The sequence below is a fragment of the Peromyscus maniculatus genome, chromosome 8, assembly GCF_049852395.1.
Source record: "Peromyscus maniculatus bairdii isolate BWxNUB_F1_BW_parent chromosome 8, HU_Pman_BW_mat_3.1, whole genome shotgun sequence".
NCBI lineage: Eukaryota > Metazoa > Chordata > Mammalia > Rodentia > Cricetidae > Peromyscus > Peromyscus maniculatus.
This window is the reverse complement of record NC_134859.1, coordinates 103,727,768-103,736,221: the sequence shown is the minus strand read 5'-3', so window position 1 is coordinate 103,736,221 and position 8,454 is coordinate 103,727,768.

Here is an 8,454-nt window from a genome sequence, read left to right as displayed (position 1 = left end):
ACTCCTACAAACCGTCCCCTGGCCTCTAACTGCATGTCCTGGTGCATGGGCCACAATCACAGGCAGAAACACACGCACACACAGTAAATAAATAAAAACAAATGCGTGAAAGAACACAGACGAGAGCTGGGGCAACAGCAGAGCTGGGAAAGTACTCGACACATACGCACCAAGAGGACCTGAGTTCGAGCCCCGGGAAAGAATCCTATTTGTAATGTCCGCACTGGAGAGGTAGAGGCCAGCAGGTCCCTCAGGTAAGAAACCTTATCTCAATGGGTAAGGTGAGGGGGCTGGAGAGATGGCTCAGTAGTTAATGGCACTGGCTGCTCTTCCAGAGGACCCGGGTTCAATTCCCCATTCAATATGGCAGCTCACGACTGTCTGTAACTCTAGTTCCAGGGGACCTGATACCCTCACACAGACATACAAGCAGGTACATAAAATAGAAAAAATTAAAAATAAAATAAAGTGAATGTCTGCAGAGGCACATCTGAGACCTTACACACACACACACACACACACACACACACACACACACACACACCAGAATGAGCAGGTAAGAGAGAGCAGAGCTCCCTTGGCCCAGGAGGAGGGGGCTGAAACAGGCTGTCTGTTCTTCAGCAGCACCCCAGCTCTAGGCAGGGCCGGTCAGGTGGCTTCTCCCCGAGTCCAGCTCCATAGTCATCCTCCTTGCTCGTGTTAGCTTTGGATGCGGGGAGGGTACCCCCTGCACGGTTTTTCATCCGTGATGCCACATGAACTACTTTGTGTGTGCTGTATCCAGAATTAAACAGAGGTCACACACCCAAAGCCAAGAGCTGAGCCGGATGCCTGGGTGTGGGCGAGAGAAATGGAAAGACAACCGGGCTTCTTACACACACACACACACACACACACACCCCTCAGCCCCTGCAGAGACCACCCAGGGTGTGACTGGAATGAAAGGACACCTGCAATAAAAGGGTCTATGTCCTCTGGGTCCTCACATTTCTGCACCCATCATAGCCCTGCTCCAGGTCTCTGGGAACCTCTGGCCCTGTGCCTCAGGAGGAGAGCCTCTGGCTGGTGTCCAGGAAGACCCAGTGACCTCCACCACCCCAGAAACTCTCTCCCTGTCTGGGATAACCTGGGCTATGCAGAGCGGCTGTGTTTCCAGGCCAGCTCCCTCTCTAGGTTCTTTGTAGCCCGGGTGCACCCCAGAGGGCAAGGGGCAGACAGAGAGGCCTCCTAACAGCGATGCAAGGTCAGACAGGACAATGGGTGTGCTATGCAGCCAGACAGCAAGGCCATACAAGTCCAGCCCCAGCCGCCTAAACTGCTAAAAATAACCCCTCCCACGGAGCCTGCCTGGCCCCAGCAACCAGGATGTGTTTTTTCCCGGTGGGGCCTCCCTGCTCCTGCTGCTTTGAGTTCTTAGCCCTGTTCCCATGGCAGCCACAGGTCCCACAGTCCCAGTACATCCAACCTCGGGGCTGTGAGGAGGCTGTTCCACCGTCTCCCACAGTGGGCCAGCTTGGGCTTCCCAGAGTCTCTTCTCACCTGCATCTTCCTCAGAGCCCCGGCATCCCTAGGCCACCTGGGCTGTCTCCTCTCCTCACCCAGCTCGGCGTGCTTTGCTGCTGCCACCCTCTGCTCCCTGAGTGCAGGAAGCCCTGGCATGCCCCCAAATGTAAGTATGGCAGCCAAGGGCCTCATAGGCCTAGCGCTTCCCTACTGGGATCCGGCTCCACCGTTCATGGCTATGGTTTCAGCCACTCATACGTGTCTTGCTTGTAGAGTGACTTTGAGTTTCCGAAGACTGTCTCAAGCGACGAGACAGCTCAGCTGGTAAATGCTGTCACCCCATGGTCTGAGTTTGATTTCCAGAAACTACATGGTAGAAGAGAATCAACCCCTGCACGCTGTTCTCTTGATTTCCACACACACATAAATAAATAGGTGTAAAAAAGGGAAAGAAATAATAATGATGATAAATCATTATCCCAAGTCTACCTGATACAGCTTTACAGCTCAAAATGGAGAAGAGAGTGGTGTCCGCTTGCCCATGGCTGCAGAGGGAGCTGAGAAGCCCCTGGGTTCAGACCACACACCCCCATCCAGTCTGGAATGTTATGCACAGTTCTTTCCAAGACTTTAAGCTAATGCTAGGGTGAGTTAGTGTCTGTCGACATGTATGTATGCATGCATGCATGTATGTTGTGTGTACCTGTATGTGTACATGTCTGTCTGGTTGGGTACTTGTGTAGGGGTGGGTGTGTCTAGCCCTGTGACTCTCCCCCCCCCCCAGCACTCCTCAAGGAAGAGGTAGGAAGAAATACAGCCACATGGTGTGGCCACCACTGCCACATAGGCAGTGTGAGGGGGGTCTATCCCTTCACCAGCTTTACCAACGCTTTAATCGGTTTTAGTCAAACCTGCTTGAAGCCCAGGGTAGCTCATACCTGGAATTGTGCACTCAAGATGCTGGATATTCAGGTGCCTGGGCCAGCCTGGGCTACAGTGTGAGCTCCTATCTTAAACAAAACAAAAGATTCTTTAAAAACTTTTTTTTCTTTTGAAGACAAGGTCTCACTCTGCAGCCCACATTGTCTTTGGAATGCGCTATGTAGCCCAAGTCGGCCTCCAGTCCCCGCAATTCTCCTGCCTCTGACTCCTAAGTACTGGGGCTCTAGGCATACACCACCGTGAGAAAATGTTAGAAAGAGGAAAAGCTAGAGAATTATGGATCTGGCCCCCTTACCGTCTATAAATGAGAAAGCCTGAGTATTTAGATGGTAGCCCAGGATTCCTCTATTCAGGACACTCTCTCTACCCCATGGCTTTGGTGAGTAGTTCTCGGGATGAAGCGCCTTAGAGACAAGAAGCCCTGAATTAACACCCCCAAAAGGAGGGGGTGGGGAGCTTGAACTGTGTTCTCTGTGGGCCCCAGTTCCCACAGCCCCAGAGCCTGGGCAGAGGTGCCTGTGGGTCTGTGGTCTCAGAGGCTCCCATTAGAGCCCCAGCCAGTCCCAGACAATGTGGAGGGGTGAAGGTTTGAGGCTGTAGCTGTGAACTCAATAACAGTTCCCTGGAGCCAGGCAAGGAGCCAAGCTCCACTTGAGCTTTGTCTCTGTGGGAAAATAAGCCCCAGAGCGCAAACAACTGGCTGAGAACGGACTTGTGCCTCCTCACTGGCTCTTGGCAGCCGCACACTGCCGGGTCCCGGCGCTCCGGGAGGGAAGAGGCCCGCGGCCCTGCTCTTGCCCTTTTCCAGGGCACGCTTGCTGCCCCTCCTCCCGGACGGAGCCTGTGAGTCTGCGCAGAGCCTGTGGCTAAGCTGTAGGGCCTGGCGGGAAGACCGGCTGAGCTGGGTGCGGCTGAGGTTTGCAGAGGGCACCGCAGGACTGGAGCTTGTTTGGGGGCCCAGGATGGAAAATAACTTAAGTTGCAGAGTCACTGTCCCATCCAATCCTACAGCCAGCACATTCGGTGGCAACGGTAAGAAGAATCTGGAAGCTAAGGCCGCACCCTTCCGTACAACCCCATCTTTTGGTGGATGCCCGAGACCCGCAGGACAGGGCCCCAGGAAGTGGCTCAGAGGCAGAACGTTTACCTACATGTAGGAGGTCAGAGATTCCATCCCTAGCACTGGCAAACAAACAAACAAACAAACAAAGAGGACTGAGAGATGGCGCATGCCTTTTATCCCAGCACTTGGGAGGCAGAGCCAGGCGGATCTCTGTGAGTTCGAGGGCAGCTTGGTCTAGAGAGTGAGTTCCAGGAACTGTACCAAAACTAAACAGAGAAACCCTGTCTCAAAAGAGAGAGAGAGGGAGGGAGGGAGGGAGGGAGGGAGGGAGGGAGGGAGGGAGGGAGGGAGGGAGGGAGAGAGAGAGAGAGAGAGAGAGAGAGAGAGAGAGAGAGAGAGAGAGAGAGAGAGAGAGAGAGAGAGAGAACTTGCTGTACTTGGGGGCGAGGATACAGGTTCAACTCCCAGGACCTACACTGTGGCTCACCACAGTAACTCCAATTCCAGGGATCTGACGCCCTCTTCTGGCCTCCTCAGGTGCTGCACACATGTGATACACAGACATACATGCAGGCCAAACACCCATACCCATAAAATGAAAAGACAGACAGACAGACAAGAGATTGTAGGCTTAGACTGCAGAGGCTCACTGTCCTTCCCTAGCACGCTTAGAGTCGGCTAGGGACAGCCCGTGACATCACAGATTCAGCATTATGTAGAACCTGCATTGAGCCTGGCAAGGAATAGTCTTTGATACTTTATGTCCTTTCCTTACCCAGCCCCCCACCCCACCCCTCGCTTAGTGGATTTTTTCTAGATAGCGTTTCCCTGGAACTCACTCTGTAGACCAAGCTGGCCTCAAACTCCACCTGTCACTGCCTCCTGAGTGCTGGGATTAAAGGCGTGTGCCACCACTACCTGGCCTCATCCCTTTTTAAATGTTTTATTTTGAAACAGGGTCTCACTATGTAGCCCTAGTTGGCTTTGAAGCCGTTATTTAGTCCAGGCTGGCCTTAAGTCACAGAGATCACTGTCTCTGCCTCCCTAGCACCAGTAGTAAAGATGTGTGCCACCATGCCTGGATGGAACCTGGTGAAGACAACCCCCCACAGCAGTTCGAGGCTCCCTCTCGGACCCCAGATTAGGCACAAACCACACCCAAACAGCTGTTTTCCCAGAGATCCTTTATTAATCGGGGAAGAAAAGTTAGAGTGGCTGCTTTCTGACTCAGGCAGAAAACAGCAGCAAATGACCTTGCAGGGGTCATTTTTAAGACGAGAAAAAGGAAGTTTTGTGTTAGGATGGACTGGGATGGCGTGGTATATTTTGATTGGGTATGCTAATTAGGTGAGCCAAAGGGGCCTTTTGATTGCCGGACTTCAATACTTTGATAGCTGGACCTTGGTAGTCAGCCTCAGGAGGAGGCAGTCTCCAAATAAAGGGACTAGACTTTGGGAGCTAGCTTTAGGGATGCAATCTAATGGTTTTTACCAAGGCAGAGGGGATTCGGGAAAAGGGCAAGGCCTGCCAGAGCCATGTGCTCCAATGGGCCAGTGTCCCTTCACCTGGGGTCTCATGCATGCCAGACGAACATCTACCAAGTATCTTAGTTACTTTTCTATTGCCGTGATAAAACAACCTGACCAAGGAAATTTCAGAAGAAAGTTGACTTGGGGTTTGCAGTTCTGGTGGGGGTCCATGGGAAACATGATAGCAGGCCGGCAGCCATGGCGGCAGGACCGGCTGAGAGCTCACATCCTGAACTGGATGCACCAAGCAGACAGCAAACTGGGAATAGTGTGAAGCTTCGAACTCTCAAAGGGCACCTTCAGGGGCATACTTCCAGCAAGGCCACACCTCTTACACTGCCCAAATGGCACCACCAACCTTGGACCAAGTATGTAAATACTTTGGGACACTGAGTCCTTTGTGGCTTGGTCCTAGGGCAATGAGGGAATGAAGGAAGGACAGACACACAGACGCACCCACAGAAAAGCTGAGATCAGGTGGGCCATGTGCTCTGATAGAGATTACCACCAAGAATAGCACGTCAAAAGCTCCAAGTGTTTATCTTCTGAATGGGGCAGTGGCTTTACCGCACACGCTGGACAAGCAGGCGGGTCTGGCCGTTCACCGGGAGGTTTCCGTAGGTGTGTGGTCTCAGGCTGTGGTCATCCCAGGAGGAAGCTGTGGTCGGTAGTTCGCGTCAGTGAGAGGAAGGCTTTGCGGATTCCATGAGCCTCCCCAGAGAAGAAGGCTTTGCCAGTTTCCATGGATCTGAGGCATCATGGTCCTTGACATGGCTGTGCCCATGTCAGCAACACACAATGCTCAGGACTTTATCCGCTCCTCACAACCGGCAACAACTCATCGAGAATGCCACACAAAGTGAGCTACATCCACAGCTTTTTTTCTTCTCTTCAATTTTGTCCCTTCCCTGTCTCCTCCCTCCCTCCCTCCCTCCCTCCCTCCCCTCTTCCTCCCTCCCTCCCTCTCCTGTCTTAACTTTCTTCCCTGTCCCCAGTATTGAAGAACTTTCTGAGTTCTGGAAGTGGAAAGCTGAACTAGGCACATAGTGCCTGCTTCTCATGGGACTAGAGGACATGTTTATCTCAATACCAAAAACTGTGCAACTAGAAAGCTTCAGTTCAGGGACTGCAGAGAGAAGCATTTGCTATGCTAACGTTAGAATCTGAGGTGGGATCCCAGCACCCATGTGAAAAGCCAGCACCGGAGAGTGCCTGGAATCCCAGCACAGGGCTTGAGATCAATTAATCTATCTAGCGAAATCAGTGAACTCCGGGCTCAGGGAGAGACCTTGTCTCAGAAAGCACCTGATGTCAACCCCTGGCCTTGACATATGAATACACATGTGTACCAGCTCCCACTCCTGCGCGCACACACACACACACACACACACACACACACACACACACACAGGAACACATGCATATGTATATTTATTCCCACAAATAAATAGATAAAAATAAATTTTAAAAGGTTCTACTTCAGTCATTTCCTAACTGTGTGACACACACACACATATGCACACACACACACACACACACACACACACACACACACACACACAGGAACACATGCATATGTATATTTATTCCCACAAATAAATAGATAAAAAATAAATTTTAAAAGGTTCTACTTCAGTCATTTCCTAACTGTGTGACACACACACACACATATGCACACACATACACACACACACACACACACACACACACACACACACACACGAGTCTCACTACCTCACTATGTAGCCCAGGCTATACCTGAATTTGTGACAACCCTCCTCCCTTTGCCCTGACTCCTCAGTATTGGTGTTGGAGCCATCTTTGGAGGATTTCTGGGGCTTGGGAGGTGCAGAAATGGAAGCGGGCAGCAGAGGTTTGCATAAACACTCCTCCATCAGGAATCGCTCAGAACAAACCCTGAAGCTGTGTCTGGGGATTTGGAACAGGACAGAGATCCAGGCTGGGAGCCCAAGGGTGGGGCCCCTCTCCATAGCAACCAGAAAGAGTCTGCAACATGTGCTGGCCCTGCCTTCTGATGAAGAAGCAGGGACCTGGTGTTCCTCAAATACATGTGGCCAAAAAAGGCCTTGCCCTGAAATAGCTCAGGTCCACACTGCCACCTCACATGGCAGCTGCCATTTCACCTCAGCCCGGCCAACAGCAAAGGGCAGGAGGTGGGGGCTTTACCAAGAGCTTCGTTTCTTTTCTTGGTTTATTTGAAAGATAACTGACTAGGAAAAAAGCTTCATCAGATCAGGAAGGAATAAATCCGTAGACCTCAGATACGAGAAAAGTCTGGCCAGCAAGATGGCATGGCTCCACCTGAATCCCTTCCACACAGTAGAAGAAGAGAACTGACTCTACAGGCACACAATGTCACAATGTCACACCACACACACACACACACCAAACAAACCAATTTGCTGTGGGATGTTCTTATGTCCTGTGGGAGCCTGTTCTCGGGTTCCTCGTGGCTTTACCCAGCAGGTCCGCATAGAGGATGATTAGGACCACGGGCTTGAGTGCAGGTGTCTGAGATGGTCTGCACTTGGCTGTGCTGGGGGATGGTCTGTATGTCAAGTTGCTCTGATTGGTCAATAAATAAAACCTGATTGGCCATGGCTAGGCAGAAAGTATAGGCGGGACTAACAGACAGGAGAAAAGAAAGAACAGGAAGGCAGAAGGAGTCACTGCCAGCTGCCGCCAGGACAAACAGCATGTGAAAATGCCGGTAAGCCACGAGGCAGGGTATAGATTTGTGGAAATGGATTAATTTAAGCTATAAGAACAGTTAGCAAGAAGCCTGCCACGGCCATACAGTTTGTAAACAAAATAAGTCTCTGTGTTTACTTGGTTGGGTCTGAGCAGCTGTGGGACTGGCGTGTGACAAAGATTTGTCCTGACTGTGGGCCAGGCAGGAAAACTCTAGCTACACCAATTTAATAAAAATCAGCTTTTAGCCAGGTGATGGTGGTGCACACCTTTAATCCCAGCACTCAGGAGGCAGAGGCAGGTGGATCTCTGTGAGTTCGAGGCCAGCCTGGGATATAGAGCGAGATCAGGGCAGGCTCCAAAACTACACAGAGAAACCCTGTCTCAAAACCAAAACCAAACAAACAAAAAAACCCTGCTTTTAAAAGAGTCCATTTTGGGGGCTGGAGAGATGGCTCAGCAGTTAAGAGAGTACTGGCCGCTCTTCCGGAGGTCCTGAGTTCAATTCCCAGCAACCACATGGTGGCTCACAACCATCTATAATAGGATCTGATGCCCTCTGCTAGCATAAAGTTGTACATGCAGACAGAGCACTCATATACATACATACATACATACATACATACATACATAAACTTGAAAAAAAAAGACTCTACTTTGTGGGTTAGGAGTGTAAAGGGCTGGCCTTGTATACACAAATCCTAG